Raw genomic sequence first — 11,367 nt, forward strand, 5'->3', positions numbered from 1 at the left:
TATTTAAAGTGGAAAAAATTGTTATTTTCTTCCTATTTTATGATATTTTTTTCAAGTTGTAATCCAATGCATGCATTTTTTCTATTTTTCTTCAACTTTCAATAGAGAATAACCAAAAAAAAAAAAAAAATTAAACAAGTTTTCTAAAATTTATGAAAAACTTGTTACTTCAATTTATTTTATTTTATTTTTTATTTATTCTCTTTTGAAATTTGAAGAAAATAGGAAAAATGTGTTCATTGAATTACAACTTAAAAAGCAGCACAAAATGGGAGGAAAATAATAATTTTTTCCACTCAAATGAAATCTTCATTAAGTTTAATGAAAAAATTAATGAAAGGACCAAAGGTGGAAAAAAAGTTAAAGTTTGAGGACCAAACTTGCAATCTTAAATTGTACAAGGACCAAAAATTACATCAGTGGCTATATTTGTGGACAAAAAATACATTTATCCCAACTTTTTTATTTTGTTCTATATTAATCAATTGAATAAAAGTAAAATAAATATTTAATCATAATTAGTAAACAACAAATAAATTTTAAATGTGCATTGATAAGACCATGAATGAACAGTCCTATTTGCAGCCCATACATCAGTCCAACAACAGGCTCAGGAGACTTATCCGTTTGGTTGTGTTTTTATTTTCATTTTCAGTTTCCAATATTTGGAAATGGGTAGAAATGCTTTATTGGTTTTTGTGCAAAAATTGAGAATATGTTTGAATTAGTTGTTTCCAAATGTAGGTATATAGGTGTGAGAATGTTGAATATAGGTATATGTATTTTTGATGTGACAGATGACAAAATTGATTGAATATGTGAAATTATAAAATAATCAAAGTGGGTCTTGCTATTTGAAATAATTTTAATTGATTTGAAACAAGAAAAGACATGCTAACAAGGTAAGACAAGTATGACAAACCCATGTGACCTATAATTTCAAAAATTTGAGAATCAAATTAGAAATGCATTCTCAATAAAAATGGCTTGACCAAACAAAATTCCAACTACCCAAATAGTGAAAAGTGGAAAAAATCTCATTGAAAACACAACCAAACAAATAGGTATCAAAGTTTGGTTTAGTGTTGTGACTGTAGATTTTACATGTGTTATGTGTTGGGCACATGTAGTACGTGATTTACGGCTTTTGAAGAGCATGTGCTTTATTTAATTGCATAATAGTATGTCTGAAATACATGGTTTAATTTGTTTATTAATTATGGACATTAAGGAATTTTAATATTGGATCTTCTAAAATTTTTTACATTGTTTCAGTTTTTTATGCCAAAAAAAAGATAAAAAATTAGTTTAAGACATTGACAACTGGGTAGCACGCCTACTGGCGTGTGTGCTCTGTCTACGGCGCTATACAAGCAGCCATATTTTCAGACTTCTGCATATTTATGAAACGAAAAAAATGCAGCGCACCCCCCTCTGATATGGGCAATGTGCATGATACCCCCCTGTGATATAAAAAATACCAAATTACCTCCCTGTGAAAATTTTATTGGAGCAATTGGACCCTTGCGAGTGGAAGGTGTAGCGCACGCGCCAATATTGCGACTGGGGGCCATATTTATGTTGTTTTTTTGACAATTTTGCCCCTCTTTCATCAAATGAAAGAGATTAAGTGCAAAATACCCCCTGTGTTAGTGTAACGAGCAAATTACCCCCCTGCATTTTTTTTCAAATAAAAGTGCAGCAACTTGCTTATATGTTATTGCAATTTCTCCTTCTTCCACTTGTTTCTCACGTTTTTTTTCTCTAAAATAAAGAAAATCTCAAGGTCATCTACCTCATTCTGTATTTTAACTTTTTTGACATTTTTGTGACCGGATTCCTCATGCTTAAATTTCAGAAATAGAAGTTGAAAATGTACAGAAAAAATAAACATCAACACTAAACAAAATTGATAAACATAAAATTGAATTCCATTAGAAAGGATTGAAACTTGATATTTTTGTTACTGCCACATTACAAAAGGAACTGAGTGCCATATTATAGACAGTTTTTTTCACATTTACAAAAGGAGGCCATTTACCCAAAAAAAAGGCCATTTACAAGATGAAGATGCAGTCTAAACTACTCTTGTTGTCTTCTCTTTTGTCTCTCTTTCATCTTGTCCAAAACTTGTGAAATAGTTGGCCTCTTGTTATATCTGCTAGTTGCAGGTATTGAAGAAGCTGCTGGAGTATCATTCCCCAACAAGGATGCATTTCTAGGGCCTTGATAGCCTACCTGCTACTGCATTAAATTTGAATTTAGAAAATATTTGCTACAGTTGGGTTTGTTGAAAAGTATTTTAATAAAGAAGAACATACCTGGGTTGGAAAGTCAGGTGCAGGTGCAGGTGGTTGTACTATATTGCTGTTTTTTCTCTTTCCTTTTGACAAATTTGTAGGTCAACCAAACAAATATCAGGGCATTCTTCTTTAATTTGTTTTATGCCCCATTCTAATGGTAGAGTGGGATCTTTATAATAAAATTTAAGCATTGACTTTTCCCCCCCCGCACTGTTCATACATTTCTCCTAATTCATATAAACCCAAATAATCCAAATCCAATTTCTCAAATACTTTCTTGTGCCCTCCTACATAACTAAGTTTAGGATGTTTTACAAATTTTCCACCCCACCAAAATTTTATGTCATGTGTTTGAAACATCTGCACATAAATAAAACAAACCACAAAAAAAATAATGCTTCAGCAAGAAGCAAAACCATAACAATAAAAGCACAGTAACTTCCCAACAATAAAAAACATTCAATAATGCTTCAGCAAGAAGCAAAACCCTGACACAGGGTGCTTTTCATGTACATAACAATAAAATCATAACATTATTTAATAAAAGTATATATTGACTAAAAAAATAGACCCAACACATTTGGGACCACAAAATGGAATAAAAAAAACAGTATAGACAGAAATGCCTACCTTAACTGCTTCCAAATCAAATGCTTTGTCAGCTTTTCCCCTCACCACAGAAATAGATTTTGGCCGAATTGAGAGCCACACAAGACCATTCAAAATATTGGTCACAGCCAAACCAAGTGTCAGTAGATCCGCTCTAGACTGTGAACTGCGAGATAAAGTAAAAGAGACCAGCCGTTATTGTATAAAATATTTATGATAAATCAAGAACAGAAAGCTAGACACTTCTGTTATTGAAAGAAAAACAACTTAAATCACAATAAAAAATTACGCAGAAAATTCTGAGTTCATCTTCTGCCGAGGTAAAGTCACTAATAAACACCACAAGAACATTAGAAACAACAAATGATTCAAGAACAGTGCAAGATCTTGATTGACCAAATAACTCAAAACACAAACCCTGCAGTTCACAATCAGAAAAATTAACACCCAATATTTCTTTATCCTTGACCCAAACAAATTTCACATTCCATTTTCTGGTACTTTGGGAAATACACAATCTTTAAAACAACATAATACCAACAGAGCAAATTCCCACAATTTAACAGCTAAAATACTGAAAGTTAGGTACGCCAACACAGTCAGCCAGGGAATTTAACAACAAATAAAACACAAATAAACTAAACAAAATGAACAAACAAAAAAAAGAGCAGCCTCATAAATAGAAAACACGGACACAAAATGCTCTTTAATGGGATTGAGAAATAAAGACAAGCTGTTCAACCCCAAGAAAAAATAATGGACACCAGGTGTTTGTTGAAATGTACTTTCGAGATGAATCCTCAAGTCCCCAGAAAGGCAAGAATGCTAGAACAGAAAGCTAGACACTTCTGCTGCAATTACAAAGCTTCTTTCTCTCAGTTCTTTCCAAATGACTTTCTCTCTACATTCTGCTGCGAATTTCACACAGTTTAGCAGCAAAATATTGCATAGTTACAGCAAGATACACGCTGGAATACAACAATAATTACAGCAATTACAATAAAATGAAAAGCAAAGGAGCTCGGCTTCTTACTCCAAAATCCGGCCATACCACGCTGGAAATTGCGACAAGTATTCAAAAAAAGGATTTTCAAAATCTGGCCATACCGGGATTATTTTTCGAGCGACGGCGTTTGGCGAAGGGAAAGGGAAATCGGAGCTTGAAATAGAGAAAATCTGACCTCGAGATAGCGAAAATCGCTGTTGCAGTCGCGGGCAACGACATTTGAATGGATTTCGCCGGCGATGGTGGTGGATTTGAGTGGATTTAGTCGCCTCTCACGCCTCTTTCTCTCTTGCCAGAAACAAAAATATGAAAACCCTAGGTTTGACTAAAGTCAGCATTTTCAAATATAAGGAGGGGTATTTTCGTCTTTCACCCTTCTCACCAATGTTTAATTCATGTAGGGAGGCAGTGTGCTCCAGTATTTAATTGACAGGGAGGTATTTTGCGTCTTTTTTTAACACAAGGGGGTAATTTGCTCTTTATCAATAACACAGGGGGGTATTTTGCTTTTAACCCTTTATGAAACTATTAATTTTTTATTGTTTTAATTTTATTAAATTTAATTCTTTCAAAAATAAAATTTGCCTTGGACTAAATGTTTTCCAACAAAAAATTAATTGTACATTGGATGTACGAGTTTAATATTCATTTTTAATTTTATTATTAAATGTGTATTTTCTACATATAATTGTGTCTTTCACTATTTGTATTGGATATCATGAATATGAAATAAAGTGGACCGGTTCAAGAACGTGGCAAAAGCTTGAAAACAACAATGAATTTTAAGACAGTGAAATAACCCAATCAAATGGGTCCCTTTTATCATCGACGTGCATTCGATTTAATCTAAATTATGTATATTGTGCATGAGTATATAAGTATCAAAAGTGGTCTTCTTGCGATGAACTTGAGCAAAATATTATTTTGAAATTCTTCAGTTGATAAGTGAAAGTGGATATAATATTTGGTTTTTCACTTAGGCTTTGACTGGGCCTTTGGAACTGTATGGAGCTAAATGCTACAACATGATTATTATGTTGATCATGTGAAATTCTGGTTAACGTTATGAACTTCTATTGGGAGCCATGTCTAGATTTCATATGAACATCCAAGAGGTCACATTTACTTTGATATTGTTCAATTTGTCATAATATTCAATATGCATGTGGTCTTTAATGATTTATTTTCTATATGATTGTGCGATTGAATTTTATGGATTTGTTCAAAAAGTTCCTGCTAAGCGGTCAATAGGCCCAAGAGTGGACGGTTAGTGGGGCATGCCGAGATAACATTAGGCTGCTAGTTGAGACTTTGTTGTTAATTTCCCACTAAGATGTACTTTTTCGGGTAGACGGGAGATTGTTTATATGTGATTGGCAACAACATATGTCAAAATAGGTGATCAGGAAGCTAGTTGAGATGCGCATTAGATTGCACTAACTTCTGAGGGTTGGTCTGAAATGTTCCAAGTCGAGGATATCGAGATTGACATTGAGAGTTCTATAAAGACTTGCACTAAGTATTGCAGTTTGGATGAGTGTTGTGTTTTAGCGACGATAACGTTGGTTGTCTATATAATTATAGTGGGTTAGTTGACAAGGTTGTCAACTTACTAAATTGACTCGCATGGAGTTGTCATATACAAATGTTGGAGGCTTGGTTGGTATGATCGAAATTTCTTGCATCTAATAGCACGGGATTAGTCCTCGGATTTGAGGATTCATGACAGTCGCATGCATATGATGGTTGTATCTTAAATCTGAAAAAGGTGACCGTATCTTTGATATGGTCATTATAAGCCTTGTCCTGTGTAGTCGAAGTATGCAATGAGGATGGTGGATACTGAGAGAGAACTTGTTCCCTATCAATTTTTTGAATAGCCTTTTACATTTATTGAATTAATTTAAATAGGGCTTGGACTAAGTAATTAGGAGATGGACTTCAGAATTATTTAATTGGATTAAATAATTGTACTTCTATTGAATTAATATTAATTGGATTAATTTTAGATTCATTGGACCTTGGTGGGACTCAAATTTAATTAAATCAAATCTAATCCAATTAGAGAAACCCTAGTTGTCCTGTTTGGCCAATAGAGAGTGAGATGGCCGAGTGGGGCTCTAAGAAAGCTTCCCACTTGGACAAAACTTGTTGACTTCTATACATGTTATGCATAAGTTATGGTAAGTAGTTATCTATAATGGAACTAGAGGATTTGGAAACTAGGGGCCCGTTTGGTTGTGTTTTCAATGGGATTTTTTTCACTTTTCACTGTTTGAGAAGGTGGGAATTTGTTCGTTTTGTGCCATTTTTAGTGAGAATGCATTCCCAATTCAATTCTCAATTTCAAATTTTAATAGGTCAAATAGGCTTGTCATAGATGTCTTTTCTTGTCAGCCACTATTTGCTTCCTTCCCATCAATTAGAATTGCTTTTCTCTCTCAACCATTCCTTTCAATGGAATTCTCAAACAAAACCAGCTCTCCTCCTCCTTCCTCTTCCCCTAAAACTCACCCACTGATCCATCCTTTTTTTTACGACCGTCGAGTCGGTGTGGTTCGAACAACGAAGTCAGTTGCCGGAAGAGAAAGCGCGGTACTCGAAATAAGGTGAGCTCTATACCGAGGTCCGTCTGTTTCTCTTGTTTTCTTGAGTGTAGGAAACACAAACTATGAATCTGAAGTTAATTGATCCCATCTATAATCACACTGATAGGACTTCATATTCACTGCAAGTAGTGAAGAAGCTGAAGCCCAAACTTGATCTAAGCAGCAGATTAGTGCCTGTTTGGCCCTGCGATTAAGTAGATTTGTAGTTTTTTTTTTTGTAAATAAATGCAATTTTTATACCATTTCGTCCCCTTTTTCGTGATTATTTTTTGAATTAAATTATACCAAAATCACATTTTGATAACAATTATTGTTCTCTCAAATAGACATTTTCGACCTGCTCATCACTTAAAGAAGCTCTAGTAACTAGCATCTTAATTCAATACTTGGTGGAATTCTTGACATAAGAAGGATGTTAGTTTTGGAATTTAGCTTACAATTTACAGTTTCATAATCAATTATAAAATTTGAATCCAAACACCTTCATCACTTTTGCTAAAATCAATTGTTCTGAATCAATTCTTTCATAATCAATTATTTGATAATCAATCATGTAATTGTCAGGCCAGACTAGGCGTAATATATATTCTCAAATTATATGAAGTTTATGTGTAATTAGATTTAATTTTTGAAAACAACGGTGTAATTATTCTTAAAAAAAATGTATCTGAACCTAAAGTCACGATTATCATGTTGTCTCTTAACTTGATGTGTTTGAATAACAATTCCACAGTTTTATAGAATCATTCTCATCTCAACAAATAGTAAACATCAAAATTAACTCATTAAAGATAAACAAAATTAAAGATACATATGTTATATGCTAATGAAATAATAACAATAATAATTAGATCGTGTACTTACTACCAATAATAAATAAATAATTATAAATATTTATAATAATGAATAATTACAGTAAATTACAATGAGCTCTCAGAGATTGTTTATCCTTACAAATATGAAGTTATGAGTTATGATTAATACTTTAGATATTTTAGTAACATACGCTGTGACTTTAACATGGTAGATGAGTCGAAAGGGGAAGGAGGCGTGTAATACGTCTTCGGAGCCAAAGTCACGGGCTGATGATGCTTGGTGGGATATGCCACAGGTGTCTTTGCTCATTGAATTGATGTATGAGCATTACAAGAAAGGACAGATGCTTGGTGGGATATGCCACAGGTGTCTTTGCTCATTGAATTGATGTATGAGCATTACAAGAAAGGACATCTCATCTCATCAACATTTAGTGAGCAAATTTGGCGTGAGAGGGATTGAATTGTCCCAACGTAATAAAACACAATACACAGTTGCGCAGCTTAAAGGTAAGGCTAACAGGCTTCGAATGCTTTAGCGTAAGTTTTATGACAAACGGACTGGTTTTGGTTGGGACCTAACAACGTGCACCGTGACTGCCTCTGAGGACCGTTGGGTTGAATGGATCGCGGTAATTTTATTATATTTCTCATGTTATTTTGTTACATATATTCATCATTTCTTGTCATACGTCAATTAAGTGTGACTGATTATGCAGGTTAATCCGAGAGAGTCTGGCTTGAAAAAGAAGGGTCTTCCTCATTTCGATTTATGTACTGTGATGTTCTCATCTTCTATGGCCACCGGTAGTAATGCCCGTTCCTCTACCATGCCTCCTGTCTCCAACAATGACAATGATGAAGTTGATGTAAGCTATCCTGCAATGGATAGTGGTAATCCACTCTCATCCGAGCCTGAGAAAATTCCAACAGCAACAAGAGGCGTGCAGCGAAAAGGGGGGCAAAGTGATCGGTTGAAGCGAATTGATGCCTGCATTGATGCCATAACCGCTTGCAGTGAAGCCAAAACTTGGAAGCTGGCAAAAATTTCCAACGATGATATTGAAGAGTGCATGGCTGCGTTGTGTAAAATGGAGGGTCTACCGCGGGATTTATTTTTTGCAGCGCAAGATCAGTTTGTGTTGAAGGTGAGGCGTCAAATGTTTCTTCTGATGAGTAGCCCTTGACTAGAGTAACACATAACTATTAGGATCTATGTGCACTTACCTTGGATCATTTCATACTAGAGTCCATAAAGCTTGATCAAAGTTATCCACTCAGTAATCAACTCTAAGCCCTTAAAAATTATCTTTTGTAATGCTTCTCCTATAGACCTCCTCTATCCTAAGGAAAAAGATTTACTCAATCATGACACCAAAAGCAAGAAATGCAAATGCTAAATGAACTTGTTACCTTCTTAGAAGCACCAGAGAAAGCTGAAAAGGATAGGTATACAACAGATCACTTCACTTTTATTGCCAAAATCTATATGGTTCTCATTGCCCATTCAAATCATCTTTTGTTCTTTGATTTGCTTGCAAAACTGCCACTATTTAGAAGGTCCTCAGCAAGAAGAGTTCAATAGCTTCTTGAAGAGCAAAAAGAGTTCTTGGAGAACTGGCAGGAAGATTTCCAAGATTAGGGATTGGCAATCTTTAACTTGTCTTTACAATCACCTTATACTTACATATGTAATTCTGACTGCATTATCATCTATGTGCAGACCCTTCTAAGTAAAGCCACAAAAAATTTATCCACCTTGCCAAGAGAAAATGATCGCAGAATTTCTATCAGTGCTTTTGGTCTAAGATTGTAAGTATATTGATTGAAGAATTACTCACAGTCATATCAAATATGAGAAGTTAAAAATAGGAAAGGTCAGTAATAAAAGCTATGACATATGCATATTTTATCATAATTTACTACATCCAGAACTTTCTCATGTAACTCAACTAAAAAAGAACTATGTAATACAATTAGTAAATAAACTATAAGGTTAGTTTAGTCAAACTAAGAACTGCAAGAAATATTTCCATTAGTTATACGCATTTATCTGTTGTACACAAATATAAAAATATATACATACATATCTATATACAAATATACTAATGACAATAAGACTTTTATATATTAAAGTAACAATGTAAAACAGACTATGTCGTTAGTGTATATAAGAACAACAAACATTTTATAGGTTCTAATATTTTAAAGTATAAAATATGCACACAATGAGTTCAAGTGAAGACAAAGGTCATGGACCATACTTTTATCATTCCAACTCGTAGTAAGATGGAAACAAGAGAACAAACCATGAGGCTTTTGAATCATTAAGACAACCTCCATGTAGAAAATTTTCATATTGCACAATACTTACCTTATAAACCTCACGTTCTTGTTATTTAGAAACATCATCTATGTAGATTGCAAAATAGATAGGCATGTAGGGTTATGCACAACACATACCTTACAAACCTCATATTCTTCTTGTCCCTTAGAAATGTCCTCTATGTAGATGTCAAAAGAAATAGACATGTGGAGTTAAAACAAAACAAGCAGAGATCAATGATCATCAATAGAAAAGCTTACTACAATAATAGAAAATAGGCCAACTTGTCTTTTGCCGTACATATGATGTGTATCTAGCGCAGAAATACATACAATGAACAAATAATGTGGGAGAGAAAACATCTAAACCAATCAAACCAAATAACAGTGACAACATAACTATGGATATGATCTAAAGAAATTGATATGTGGGGTTAATGTAGGACCAGGGAGATCGATGATCATTGATAGAAAAGCTGATAACAATAAAATAAAACAGCCCAACTTATCTTTTGGCATATAAACATGATTCGTATCTAACTCGGAAGCACATACAACAAACTAATAATGTGTGAGAGAAAAGCATCTAAACAATAAAATCAAATAATTTGGCTAGTAGCTAATGCGTTTTATCCATAATTTACTACATCTGAAGACTTCCTAAGTAACGCACTCGAAAAGGACTATGTGATATAATTTTAAATTTATTAGAAGGTTAGTTTAGTCAAACTAAAAATTGCAAGAAATATTTAGTGCTATTCATACTTTTTATATAAATGTAGATGTATAGATACAGATTAGATATATAGTTCTATTTAAACTAAGTTTATGGTGGACGTACAGTCAACCCATATCCAATCTCTAATATTTGTTGCATCCAATCATCCAACCTCTATTATTTCTGAAATTTTTTTATGTATCATGCACACATTTGTGTTGTATATAAATATGAAAAATAAATGCATATATATCTATATAAAAATATAATATATAACAATAGTACTTTTTAGAAATTAAAGTAACAATATGACATAGACTATGCTTTCAGTGTATGCAAGAGCAACAAATATTTTGGAAGTACTAATATTTTAAAAGCATGAAACATAAACATAATGAGAACAAGCGAAGCCAGAAATCATGGACCATATTTTTTATCATTCAAATTCGTAATAAAATAAAAAATAAGAGGACATACCATGAGGCCTTTGAATCATTAAGAGAACCTCCAAAAAGAAAATTTTCATATTGCACTACACTTACTTTATAAACCTCACATTTTTGTTGTTCTTTAGGCACACACTTACTGTAGATTGTAAAATAGATCGACATGTAGGGTTAAAAAAGAACTAGGAAGATCGATCATAATCAATAGAAAAGCTCACTATTATCCTTTGGCATATAAATTTGATGCGTCTCTACCACAGAAGCACATACACCAAATAAATAACGTGAGAGAGAAAAGCATCGCAACAATAAAACTAAATACAAATGACATAAGACTTGTTACTGGAATGATCTAAGAATTTAAGGGGCTTCATGTAGCTCTCAAGGTATTTGGTCAGTAGCTAGTGATTTTCTCCTCAAGTAACGCAACTCAAAAGGATGACGTAACTTAAATTTATTATAAGGTTAGTTTAGTCACACTAAAAACTTCAAGAAATTGTTAGTGCAATCGATAAAGATTAGCTTAGCTTATAAAA

This window comes from Sesamum indicum, unplaced genomic scaffold, assembly GCF_000512975.1.
Source record: "Sesamum indicum cultivar Zhongzhi No. 13 unplaced genomic scaffold, S_indicum_v1.0 scaffold00121, whole genome shotgun sequence".
NCBI classification, from domain to species: domain Eukaryota; kingdom Viridiplantae; phylum Streptophyta; class Magnoliopsida; order Lamiales; family Pedaliaceae; genus Sesamum; species Sesamum indicum.